The sequence below is a fragment of the Triticum aestivum genome, chromosome 5D (genome assembly GCF_018294505.1).
Source record: "Triticum aestivum cultivar Chinese Spring chromosome 5D, IWGSC CS RefSeq v2.1, whole genome shotgun sequence".
Classification (NCBI taxonomy): Eukaryota; Viridiplantae; Streptophyta; class Magnoliopsida; order Poales; family Poaceae; genus Triticum; species Triticum aestivum.
In genome coordinates this window covers 429558693-429573311 of record NC_057808.1, presented here as the reverse complement: position 1 = coordinate 429573311, position 14619 = coordinate 429558693, and positions in this window count along the sequence as shown.

Here is a 14619-nt window from a genome sequence, read left to right as displayed (position 1 = left end):
GTTTCACTTGCTGTGTTTTTGCTACGGGCCAGCCAACTATCCTCACCCGCACAAAAGCGGGTCATGAGTGTCGTGAGGGCTGCCATGGACTTGGCTTTTCCTGGCCGAGGTGGCGGGCGAGCCATTCGTCACGGATGCTATGTTTAAAGGCCGCTAGGGCTTCGGCATCCGGACAGTCGACGATCTGGTTCTTTTTAGTTAGGAACCTAGTCCAGAATTTCCTGGCTGACTCTCCAGGCTGTTGAACTATTTGACTTAAGTCATCGGCATCTGGTGGCCGGACATATGTACCTTGGAAGTTGTCAAGGAAGGCTTCTTCCAAGTCCTCCCAGCTGCCAATAGAATTTTCAGGCAGACTGTTTAACCAGTGCCGAGCTGGCCCTTTGAGTTTTAGTGGGAGGTATTTGATGGCGTGGAGGTCATCTCCGCGGGCCATATGGATGTGGAGAATAAAATCCTCGATCCAAACCACGGCATCCGTTGTTCCATTGTATGATTCGATATTTACGGGTTTAAACCCTTCTGGGAATTCATTATTCATTACTTCGTCAGTGAAGCAAAGGGGGTGTGCGGCGCCTCTATATAGGGCCACATCACGACGTAGCGCCGATGGAGTCCGTCTGCGGTTTTCGGCCTGGGCGTGACTAGGCTTGTCACATCCGAATAGGTAGCCGTCGTCACGTGTCGGGACACGTCCTCGCGATCCGTAGATCGATCTGGTATGTCCTGCTCTACTGTCCAGGTCCTGCCGAAGATCATATGTATAACCCCGAGCTGTTCTATCTCTGCCTTTACGGCGAGGTGGGGCGGGCTGGTGTTCGGCTTGATTTGCCGCTTTATCCCGATCGCGTGTTGGTCGGTCGGCCGCGTTGCGCGATGATGGTACGGGCTCCGGTGCCTCATCATTGAACTGAGGTAGCAACTTGCGCTTCGGGTAACTTTTGGCTGGGCGCTTAAGGTCGTATTCTTCGGCTTCTAGGACATCAGTCCATCTGTCGTTGAGCAGATCTTGGTCATCTTGAAGTTGTTGCTGCTTCTTTTTCAGGCTCCTTGCAGTGGCTATTAGCTGGCGCTTAAAGCGCTTCTACTCGAGAGGTTCCTCAGGCACGATAAAATCCTCGTTGCCAAGGCTCACCTCATCCTCGGAGGGTGGAAGATAAGTGCTGCCCTCCGATTCGTCGTTTATGGCATGTTCATCAGGGCTAACTTGCCCATCTTCCCGATCGTCCTGTTCGGCCGTTTGTTCATTGGGATCTTCTTTGTCTTCGGCACCGTTCGGAGTGTTATCGTCTCCTGTGCCGGTGTTGCTGTCCTTGCTGCGGCAGGATTTAGAGCGGCGCCACTGATGCCGGCGCTTTGGTTGTGTCTTAGGAGGCTCATCCTCAACTGGGTTTTCCTTGTCCTTGTCGTTATTCTCTTTAGGTGAACGGCGGGTTTTGTCCATGCTCCTCATCTGCATTGTCGTCCATACCGTCGATGTCTTCGGAGCTGTAATCGAGCATGTTTGTTAAGTCCTCGACAGTGGCTATGTAGTGGGTGGCGGGTGGGAAGCGAAATTCCCCGTCATCAGCCTCCAGTTCGAACCGGATACAGTTCAGTTGTGAGTCCCCCACTAAGGATAGATTTTTTAATGAGTTCAGCACATCACCTAAAGGCGAGTGCCGGAAGATGTCCGAGGCGCTGAATTCGGCGCTTGATGACCGATCCTGCTCGACATATGTGGACGCACATGGTTAGGAACTTATAGCCGGAAATGAGTCCGAGGTTCCGATGACACGGACATCACCTGAGGTTAGGTCTGTGTGCGGCTCCAACGCCGCGGAATCTGCGGCTTCTGTGGCAGGGCTGAGCTTCCTGTCCTCGGATGGCGCCATCTGCTCCGGATCTAAGGCCAGAACAGTTACAGGTGCAATTTCCTGGGTATGGCCCGATGACAGATTTAAGTCATGTTCATCGTGGTGACGGGGAGCGACTGCCGTGGTCTCGAATCCGCCGAAAATCAAGTCCCCGCGGATATCCGCAACGTGGTTCAAGCTCCTAAATCTGACCTGACGGCCAGGGGCATAGCTATCTATCTGCTCTAGGTGGCCAAGCGAGTTGGCCCACAGTGCGAAGCCGCCGAACACGAAGATCTGTCCAGGGAGGAAGGCCTCTCCTTGGACGATACTGTTGTGGATGATTGAAGGAACCATCAAACCTTTTGAGGACGGCATAGTGGAACTCTCAATGAAAGCACCAATGTCGGTGTCAAAACCGGCGGATCTCGGGTAGGGGGTCCCAAACTGTGCGTCTAAGGTCGATGGTAACAGGAGACAGGGGACACAATGTTTAACCAGGTCAGGCCCTCTCTATGGAGGTAATACCCTACTTCCTGCTTGATTGATCTTGATGAATATGAGTATTACAAGATTTGATCTACCACGAGATCGTAATGGCTAAAACCCTAGAAGTCTAGCCTGTATGACTATATCTGTTTCTGGACTAAGCCCTCCGGTTTATATAGACACCGGAGGGGACTAGGGTTGTACAAAGTCGGTTACAGAGAAAGGAATCTTCATATTTGGTCGCCAAGCTTGCCTTACACGCCAAGGAGAGTCCCATCCGGACATGGGAGAGAGTCTTCGGTCTTGCATCTTCACAACCCATTAGTCCGGCCCATGTCCAACAGGCCGGACGCCTGAGGACCCCTTAGTCCAGGACTCCCTCAGTCCGCACGCTTAATGTTCGATGACGATTTGTATTCTGAGTTATGTGATTTGATGATCGAAGTTTGTTTGGAGTGCCGGATGAGATCACGGACATGACGAGGAGTCTAGAAATGTTCGAGAGGTAAAGATTCATATATTGGAAGGTTACATTCGGACACCGGAATGGTTCGGGACGTTCCAGATGAGTTTCGGAGTACCGGGGGTTACCGGGGGGGAGTTAATGGGCCATCATGGGCCTTAGTGGAGAAGGGAGAGGGCCGGCCAAGAGGTGGCGCGCGCCCCCCTTGCCAGTCAGAATTGGACAAGGGGTGGGGGCAGCGCCCCCCCTTTCCCTCTCCTACTCGTCCTCTCTTTCCCCTTTGCTACTCCGGAAAAGGAAAGAGGGGGAATCCTACTTGGACTAGGGAGTCCTAGTAGGACTCCCCACACCTGGCGCGCCCCCCTTGGGCCGGACTCCTCCTCCCCCTCCTTTATATACATGGGAGGAGGGCACCCCAAAGGCACACCAAGTCTTCTCTTAGCCGTGTGCGGTGCCTCCCACCACAGTTACCCACCTCGGTCATATAGTGGTAGTGCTTAGGCAAAGCCCTGCGCCGGTAACTTCATCATCACCGTCGCCATGCCATCATGCGGACGAAACTCTCCCTCGTCCTCAACTAGATCAAGAGCTCGAGGGAAGTCATCGAGCTGAACGTGTGCTGAACGCGGAGGTGCCGTACGTTCGATGCTTGGATCGATTGGATCGCGAAGACGTTCGACTACATTAACCGCATTACTAAACGCTTCCGCTTTCGGTCTACAAGGGTACGTGGACACACTCTCCCTACTCGTTGCTATGCTTCTCCTAGATAGATCTTGCGTGATCGTAAGAAATTTTTTGTAATACTACGTTCCCCAACACCAACCGCTCCGGGGGCGGCGCGCGGAGCGGCTAGGGTTGGATCGATTAGGCTCATATCATGTTAGAAGGGAGAGAGGGATTTGGTGGAATAGTTATTGTATTGCTTGAGCCTCGTGGGCATATATATAGGAGTACAAGACAAGGCAGGACCAAATCCTAGTATGTCATATACTTGCTAATAATCATATACTCAACACGAGCGAATACACTACGAAAGAATATGGAGCCAAGTTTTAAATAAAGAATTACAACAATCATTCCTATCTAAGATTTGTGCAACCTTATTCGCCGACCGTCGCGCCCATTCAACCTGAAAGCCTACAAAAGACCCAAGCAACACTTTGATCTCCTCAACCATTCCAGCATCCATGTCCGCATCCCCCTGAACGTTTTGATATCCTACGGTAGTCCCAGCAGCGTCGCACCAATCGAGCCACACAACAACTTCCAAAAGAACAAGGGATGCGGACATCTCCAGAACCTATGTACGAGCGATTTCTCTCGGTTACACGCGATGCAAAAAACGACCGGTTTAATTCTCCGCCTGTGCAACTCAGTTCCTACAGCAAATCCATTTGAATGATACGCCACATGTGGATCTTTATTTTGTTTGGCACATCCGTAGGGCGTTGACCAAAGTTCCTTTAAACTTTTGTGATCTGCAGCCTGACTGGAGCTAGAGGCCAGTGCCTTGCTTACTCGCTTGGGGCGTGTTTGGTTACCTGCATCGATTTTTGCCCATTTGCATACTTGTCCCAGTTGGGCCTGGCTAAGCAAATGCAGGCCAAAAACAAACATCTGCACTTAGTTTGGTTGCCTTTGCGTCCTCTCCCTGCATCGTAACGATGCCTCTACGCTCCGCGTTTGGTTGCTCGCATTGTATGTGCTCACACGGGTGCATGTTGTTTGGTTACATACGAGCATAGAGTTGTGCTCACCTTGTACCCTACTTGGTGAGCTTACCAATACTACTACACCTTACACAGGATCACACCGAGCACACCAACGCCACGACACTGCTATGACCATGAACTGGACGAAGATGATGAAGTTCTTCAGCCCTAACGGTCGATCTACCTTCTTTCCAACCTCAACCTTGCTGCATGAATGCTCTCGCACATACTTGGAGTAAGCATCTTCTGCCGCTTGTCTAGTCTTAAACCATCCTCTATGTTTGCTGTCATTGTCCCCTGAAACTTGTTTGTTGCAAGCTTCCCATGAACTGTAAACCCCTAGAACCCTACCTTCAAACACCACATACCACTTTCCCTGGCAGTGCAAACGAGCAATAAGTTTAAGCAACAAGCATTGGAACACACAAACAACAAGCAATGAAGAACTCTAGGAGCAAGCAATGAAGAACTCTAGGAGCAAGAAATGGAGCAGAAGAGCGTTAGTAAGCATGCATGATCATAGCAAGTTCAACCTAGCACTACTTTGGTGTCATCCTACCACCACATCCAAAAGAGGGTGTCATCCTACCACCGCAAGTTCGTGATGACCGCGAGGATCACCGTGAGGGGTTAGTATATACCACCTCACCAAAATATACACACCATAAGATTGTTTTCAAGCCCTAACTACACGAAATATACGTCGTCATCGTTGTCGTCGTCCTTGTCACCATCACCGTCGAGGATCATGCACGCCGTCGCCACCAGCATAAGCATCACTAGTAGTAGTGCTTGCCCAGCCAGGTCCTCAGCTAGAGCACCCTGTGAGCTGCTCACATGGCAACAAACCCAACACCCTGGGCTTTGTTGTCCAGAAGGTGGCTGAGAGCCACCATGAGAGCCTCTGGGTTGAAGCCAATCCACTCCATGACGGCACTGTATAGCTGAGGGTGGACGTCCACACTCTTGCTCTCCCTGATGGCGGTGGCCACCTCCTTCACTGCCTCAGTCATGCTGCTGAAGACGCTCAGCTCCTCCTCCATGAAGCATGCCCGCTTCCTCTTTCTATCAAGCACAGGAACATGCTAACCATCCTTCTCAGGAGCATCAACGTTGGTGGTGTCTGACTCCTGGGTGTCTGGATACTCCGGCATCGGCGAGCCCAGCGGCTGACCATAGCCCATGGCATGCTTGCCGGTTGCTATCCTGAAGGAGAAGATCTGCTGCATCTGGTGGTAGTTCTGGATAGGGGTGTTCAGGAACTCTGCGTCCTTGGGGTGATCCTAAGAAGAAACAGGGCAGAGAGGCTAGTTAGTATGGCAATGGTTCATAGGCTTGAACTACTAGTTTGTTAGAATCGCATGGTTTGTGAGCTAACCGTGACGTGGCCTTGGTAGTGCTATGCCTCTAGAAGGATCGAGTAGGTGTCCTCATCCCATGAAGCACCATTGAGGTCTCTGAGCTTGGACGCGGTGATCCACCTCGCTCTCCACTTCCTCAGGTGGTTGTACACCTGGGTCAAGGTGACCTCCTATCTACAGAAGTCGAACACCTGCTTTGTGACAAGGTTCAAGTGCAACTCCTTGAAGCCCTTGTCAGTCCTCACCCCACTAGCTATGATCTCACACATCTTGTTAAGAACAAAAGTGAAGGAAATATGCCTTAGAGGCAATAATAAAGTTGTTATTTATATTTCCTTATATCATGATAAATGTTTATTATTCATGCTAGAATTGTATTAACCGGAAACATAGTACATGTGTGAATACATGGACAAAGAGAGTGTCCCTAGTATGCCTCTACTTGACTAGCTCGTTAATCAAAGATGGTTAAGTTTCCTAGCCATAGACATGTGTTGTCATTTGATGAACGGGATCACATCATTGGAGAATGATGTGATGGACAAGACCCATCCGTTAGCTTAGCATAATGATCGTTTAGTTTTATTGCTATTGCTTTCTTTATGACTTATACATGTTCCTCTGACAATGAGATTATGCAACTCCCGAATACCGGAGGAACACCTTGTGTGCTATCAAACGTCACACCGTAACTGGGTGATTATAAAGATGCTCTACAGGTGTCTCCGAAGGTGTTTGTTGGGTTGTCATAGATCAAGATTAGGATTTGTCACTCCGTGTATCGGAGAGGTATCTCTGGGCCCTCTCGGTAATGCACATCACTATAAGCCTTGCAAGCAATGTGACTAATGAGTTAGTTACGGGATGATGCATTACGGAACGAGTAAAGAGACATTCTGGTAACGAGATTGAACTAGGTATGAAGATACCGACGATCGAATCTCAGGCAAGTAACATACCGATGACAAAGGGAACAATGTATGTTGTTATGTGGTTTGACCGATAAAGATATTCGTAGAATATGTAGGAGACAATATGATCATCCAGGTTCTGCTATTGGTTATTGACCGGAGATGTGTCTCGGTCATGTATACATAGTTCTCGAACCCGTAGGGTCCGCACGCTTAACGTTCGATGACGGTTTGTATTATGAGTTATGTGATTTGACGACCGAAGTTTGTTTGGAGTCCCGGATGAGATCACGGACATGACGAGGAGTCCTGAAATAGTCGAGAGGTGAAGATTCATATATTGGAAGGTTATATTCGGACACCAGAATGGTTTCGGGAAGTATCGGAGTACCGGGGGTTACCGAAACCCTCCCCGGGAAGTTAATGCGCCACACATGGGCCTTAGTGGAGGAGAGAGGGCCGGCCAGGGAGGTGGCGCCCCCCCCCTTGACAATCCAAATTGGACAAGGGGTGGGGGTGGCGCCCCCCCCCCCCTTTCCCTCTCCTTCTCCTCCTCTCTTTCCCTCTTTGGTATTCCAAAAAAGGAAAAAGGAGAGGGGAATCCTACTTGGACTAGGGAGTCCTAGTAGGACTCCCCACACCTGGCGTTCCCCCCTTGGGCCGGCCACCTCTCCTCCCCCCCTTTATATACGTGGGAGGCGGCACCCCAAAGGCATACCAAAGTTTCTCTTAGCCCTGTGCGGTGCCCCCCTCCACAGTTACACACCTCGGTCATATCGGCGTAGTGCTTACGCGAAGCCCTGCGCCGGTAACTTCATCATCACCATCGCCATGCCGTCGTGCTGATGGAACTCTCCCTCGGCCTCAACTGGATCAAGAGCTCGAGGGACGTCATTGAGCTAGACGTGTGCTGAACGCGGAGGTGCCGTACGTTTGGAACTTGGATCGGTTGGATCGCAAAGATGTTCGACTACATCAACCGTGTTACTAAATGCTTCCGCTTTCGGTCTACGAGGGTACATGGACACACTCTCCCCGCTCGTTGCTATGCTTCTCCTAGATAGATCTTGCGTGATCGTAGGAAAATTTTGAAATACTACGTTCCCCAACAGTGGCATCCGAGCCAGGTCTATGCGTAGATGTTATATGCACGAGTAGAACACAAAGAGTTGTGGGCGATAATAGTCATACTGCTTACCAGCAATGTCTTACTTTCATTCGGCGGTATTGTTGGATGAAGCGGGCCGGACTGACATTACGTGACCGCGTTCATGAGACTGGTTCTACCGACGTGCTTCGCACACAGGTGGCTAGCGGGTGTCTGTATGGTCAAGACGTGATGAGATATAAATTGTTGTATGAGATGATCATGTTTTCTAAAAGTTATCGGCAACTGGCAGGAGCCTTATGGTTGTCGCTTTATTGTATGAAATGCAATCGCCATGTAATTGCTTTACTTTATCACTAAGCGGTAGCGATATTCGTAGAAGCAATAGTTGGCGAGACGACAACGATGCTACAATGGAGATCAAGGTGTCAAGCCGGTGACGATGGTGATCATGACGGTGCTTTGGAGATGGAGATCAAAGGCACAAGATGATGATGGCCATATAAAATCACTTATTTTGATTGCATGTGATGTTTATCCTTTATGCATCTTATTTTGCTTAGTACGGCGGTAGCATTATAAGATGATCCCTCACTAAATTTCAAGGTATAAGTGTTCTCCCTGAGTATGTACCGTTGCTACAGTTCGTCGTGTCTAGACACCACGTGATGATCGGGTCTAGACACCACCGTTGCTACAGGTATGGTGCAAGCTAGTTTTGCACACGCAGAATACTCGGGTTAAACTTGACGAGCCTAGCATATGAAGATATGGCCTCGGAACACTGAGACCGAAAGGTCGAGCGTGAATCATATAGTAGATATGATCAACATAGTGATGTTCACCATTGAAAACTACTCCATCTCACGTGATGATCGGACATGGTTTCTTTGATTTGGATCACGTGATCATTTAGATGACTATAGGGATGTCTATCTAAGTGGGAGTTCTTAAGTAATATGATTAATTGAACTTTAATTTATCATGACCTTAGTACCCGATAGTTTTTGCATGTCTATGTTGTTGTAGATCAATGGCCCGTGTTATCGTTCCCTTGAATTTTAATGCGTTCCTAGAGAGAACTAAGTTGAAAGATGATGGTAGCAACTACATGGACTGGGTCCGTAACTTGAGGATTATCCTCATTGCTGCACAAAAGAATTACGTCCTGGAAGCACCGCTATGTGCAAGACCCGCTGCAGGAGCAACTCCGGACGTTATGAACGTCTGGCAGAGCAAAGCTGATGGCTACTCGATAGTTCAGTGTGCCATGCTTTACGGCTTAGAACCGGGACTTCAACAACGTTTTGAACGTCATGGAGCATATGAGATGTTCCAGGAGTTGAAGTTAATATTTCAAGAAAATACCCGGATTGAGAGATATGAAATCTCCAATAAGTTCTATAGCTGCATGATGGATGAGAATAGTTCTGTCAGTGAACATATACTCAGAATGTCTGGGTACCGCAACCACTTGACTCAACTGGGAGTTAATCTTCCTGATGATAGTGTCATTGACTGATTTCTTCAATCACTGCCACCAGGCTACAAAAGCTTCGTGATGAACTATAATATGCAATGGATGGAAAAGACTATTCCCGAGCTCTTCACAATACTAAAGGCTGCGGAGGTAGAAATCAAGAAGGAGCATCAAGTGTTGATGGTTAACAAGACCACCAGTTTCAAGAAAATGGGCAGAGGAAAGAAGGGGAACTTCAAGAAGAACGGCAAGGAAGTTGCTTATCAAGTGAAGAAGCCCAAGTCTGGAACTAAGCCTGGGATTGAGTGCTTCTACTACGAAGGTACTAGTCAATGGAAGCGGAACTGCCCCAAGTATTTGGCGGATAAGAAGGATGGCAAAGTGAAAGGTATATTTGATATACATGTTATTGATGTGTACCTTACTAATCCTCGTAGTAGCGCCTGGGTATTTGATACTGGTTTTGTTGCTCATATTTGCAACTCGAAACAGGGGCTACGGATTAAACGAAGATTGGCTAAGGATGAGGTGATGATGTGTGTGGGAAATGGTTCCAAAGTCGATGTGATCGCGGTCGGCACGCTACCTCTACATCTACCGTCGGGATTAGTTTTAGACCTGAATAATTGTTATTTGGTGCCAGCGTTGAGCATGAACATTATATGTGGATCTTGTTTGATGCGAGACCGTTATTCATTTAAATCATAGAATAATGGTTGTTCTATCTATATGAGTAGTATCTTTTATGGTCATGCACCCTTGATGATTGGTCTATTTCTGTTGAATCTTGATTGTAGCGATACACATATTCGTAATATTGAAACCAAAAGATGCAAAGTTAATAATGATGGTGCAACTTATTTGTGGGACTGCCATTTAGGTCATATTGGTGTAAAGCGCATGAAGAAACTCCATGCTGATGGGCTTTTGGAATCACTTGATTATGAATCACTTGATGCTTGCGAACCGTGCCTCATGGGTAAGATGACTAAGACTCTGTTCTCCGGAACAATGGAGCGAGCAACTGACTTATTGGAAATAATACATAATGATGTATGCGGTCCGATGAGTGTTGAGCCTCGCGGCGGGTATCGTTATTTTCTTACCTTCACAGATGATTTAAGCAGATATGGGTATATATACTTAATGAAACATAAGTCTGAAACATTTGAAAAGTTCAAAGAATTTCAGAGTGAAGTGCAAAATCATTGTAACAAGAAAATAAAGTTTCTATGATCTGATCGTGGAGGAGAATATTTGAGTTATGAGTTTGATCCTTATTTGGAACAATCCGGAATAGTTTCGCAACTCACGCCACCTGGAACACCACAGGGTAATGTTGTGTCCGAACGTCGTAACCGTACTTTATTAGATATGGTGCGATCTATGATGTCTCTTACTGATTTACCGCTATCGTTTTAAGGTTATGCTTTAGAGACGGCTGCATTCACGTTAAATAGGGCACCATCTAAATCCGTTGAGACGACACCATATGAACTTTAGTTTGGCAAGAAACCCAAGCTGACGTTTCTTAAAGTTTGGGGCAACGATGCTTATGTGAAAAAGCTTCAACCTGATAAGATCGAACCCAAATCAGAGAAATGTGTCTTCATAGGATACCCAAAGGAGACTGTTGGGTACACCTTCTATCACAGATCCGAAGGCAAGATATTCGTTTCTAAGAATGGATCCTTTCTTGAGAAGGAGTTTCTCTCGAAAGAAGTGAGTGGGAGGAAAGTGGAACTTGATGAGGTAATTGTACCTTCTCCCAAATTCGAAAGTAGTTCATCACAGAAATCAGTTCCAGTGATTCCTACACCAATTAGTAAGGAAGTTAATAATGATGGTCATGACACTTCAGATCAAGTTACTACCGAACCTCGTAGGTCAACCAGAGTACGTTCCGCACCAGAGTGATACGGTAATCCTATTCTGGACGTCATGTTACTAGACGGCCATGACGAACCTAAGAACTATGAGGAAGCGATGATGAGCCCAGATTCCGCGAAATGGCTTGAGGCCATGAAATCTGAGATGGGATCCATGTATGAGAACAAAATGTGGCCTTTGGTTGACTTGCCCGATGATCGGCAAGCCATAGAGAATAAATGGATCTTCAAGAAGAAGACTGACGCTGACGGTAATGTTATTGTCTACAAAGCTTGACTTGTTGCAAAAGGTTTTCTACAAGTTCAAGGAGTTGACTACGATGAGACCTTCTCACCCGTAGCGATGCTTAAGTCTGTCCGAACCATGTTAGCAATTGCCGCATTTTATGATTATGAAATTTGGCAAATGGATGTCAAAACTGCATTCCTTAATGGATTTCTTAAAGAAGATTTGTATATGATGCAACTAGAAGGTTTTGTCGATCCTAAAGGTGCTAACAGAGTGTGCAAGCTCCAGCGATCCATTTATGGACTGGTGCAAGCCTCTCAGAGTTGGAATATACGCTTTGATAGTGTGATCAAAGCATATGGTTTTATACAGACTTTTGGAGAAGACTGTATTTACAAGAAAGTGAGTGGGAGCTCTGTAGCATTTCTAATATTATATGTGGATGACATATTGTTGATTGGAAATGATACATAATTTCTAAATAGCATAAAAGGATACTTGAATAAGAAATTTTCAATGAAAGACCTCGGTGAAGCTGCTCACATATTGGGCATCAAGATCTATAGAGATAGATCAAAACGCTTAATTGGACTTTCACAAAGCACATACCTTGATAAAATTTTGAAGAAGTTCAAAATGGATCGGTCAAAGAAAGGGTTCTTACCTGTGTTACAAGGTGTGAAGTCGAGTGAGACTCAATGCCCGACCAGTGCAGAAGATAGAGAGAAAATGAAATTCATTCCCTATGCCACAGTCATAGGTTCTATCATGTATGCAATGTTGTGACCAGACCTAATGTGTGCCTTGCTATAAGTATAGTAGGGAGGTACCAAAGTAATCCAGGACTGGATCACTGGACAGCGGTCAAGAACATCCTGAAATACCTGAAAAGGACTAGGGGTATGTTTCTCGTTTATGGAGGAGACAAAGAGCTCGTCGTAAATGGTTACGTCGATGCAAGCTTTGACTCTGATGCGAATGACTCTAAGTCGCAAAACGGATACGTGTGAAGCGTATTTATATTGAATGGTGGAGCTGTCAGGTTGTGCAGTTCCAAGCAGAGCGTCGTGGCGGGATCTACGTGTGAAGCGGAGTACATCGCTGCTTTGGAAGCAGAGTTCATATCTAATCTAGTTGTATTACCTAGTGCATCGGGTCCAATGAAAATCTTTTGTGACAATACTGGAGCAGTTGCCTTGGCGAAGGAATCGAGATTTCACAAGAAAACCAAGCACATCAAGAGACCCTTCAATTCCATCCGCAAATCTAGTCAAGGAGGGAGACATAGAAGTTTGCAAAATACGTACGGATCTAAATGTTGCAGACCCGTTGACTAATCCTCTTCCACGAGCAAAACATGATCAGCACCAAGACTCCATGGGTATCAGAATCATTACTATGTGATCTAGATTATTGACTCTAGTGCAAGTGGGAGATTGAAGGAAATATGCCCTAGAGGCAATAATAAAGTTGTTATTTATATTTCCTTATCTCATGATAAATGTTTATTATTCATGCTAGAATTGTATTAACCGGAAACTTAGTAGATGTGTGAATACATAGACAAACAGAGTGTCCCTAGTATGCCTCTACTTGACTAGCTCGTTAATCAAAGATGGTTAAGTTTCCTAGCCGTAGACATGTGTTGTCATTTGATGAACGGGATCACATCATTGGAGAATGATGTGATGGTTAAGACCCATCCGTTCGCTTAGCATAATGATCATTTAGTTTTATTGCTATTGCTTTCTTCATGACTTATACATGTTCCTCTGACTATGAGATTATGCAACTCCCGAATACCCGAGGAACACCTTGTGTGCTATCAAACGTCACAACATAACTGGCTGATTATAAAGATGCCCTACAGGTGTCTCCGAAGGTGTTTGTTGGGTTGGCATAGATCAAGATTAGGATTTGTCACTCCGTGTATCGGAGAGGTATCTCTGGGCCCTCTCGGTAATGCACATCACTATAAGCTTTGCAAGCAATGTGACTAATGAGTTAGTTACGGTATGATGCATTACGGAACGAGTAAAGAGACTTGTCGGTAACGAGATTGAACTAGGTATGATGATACCGACGATCGAATCTCGGTCAAGTAACATACCAATGAAAAAGGGGACAACGTATGTTGTTATGCGGTTTGACCGATAAAGATCTTTGTAGAATATTAGGAGCCAATATGAGCATCCAGGTTCCGCTATTAGTTATTGACCGGAGATGTGTCTTGGTCATGTCTACATAGTTCTCGAACCCATAGGGTCCACATGCTTAACATTCAATGACGATTTGACCGAATATTTGACGACCGAAGTTTGTTTGGAGTCCCGGATGAGATCACGGACATGACGAGGAGTCTCGAAATAGTCGGGAGGTGAAGATACATATATTGGAAGGTTATATTCGGACACCGGAATGGTTTCGGGAAGTATCGGATAAGTTTCGGAGTACCGGGGGTTACCGGAACCCTCCCCGGGAAGTTAATGGGCCATACATGGGCCTTAGCGGAGGAGAGAGGGCCGGCTAGGGAGGTGGCGCCCCCCCCCCTTGCCAATCCGAATTGGACAATGGGTGGGGGCGGCGCCCCCCCCCTTCCCTCTCATACTCCTCCTCTCTTTCCATCTTTGCTATTCCGAAAAAGGAAAAATGAGAGGGGGATCCTACTTGGACTAGGGAATCCTAGTAGGACTCCCCACACCTGGCGCGCCCCCCTTGGGTCGGCCACCTCTCCTCCCCCTTTATATCCGTGGGAGGGGGCACCCCAAAGGCACACCAAAGTTTCTCTTAGCCGTGTGCGGCGCCCCCCTCCACAGTTACACACCTCGGTCATATCGTCGTAGTGCTTAGGCGAAGCCCTGCGCCGGTAACTTCATCATCACCGTCGCCACGCCGTCGTGCTGACGAAACTCTCCCTCGTCCTCAACTGGATCAAGAGCTCGAGCGACGTCATCAAGCTGAACGTGTGCTGAACGCAGAGGTGGCATACGTTCGGTACTTGGATCGGTTGGATCGCGAAGACGTTCGACTACATCAACCGCGTTACTAAACGCTTCCGCTTTTGGTCTACGAGGGTACAAGGACACACTCTCGCCCGCTCGTTGCTATGCTTCTCCTAGATAGATCTTGCGTGATCGTA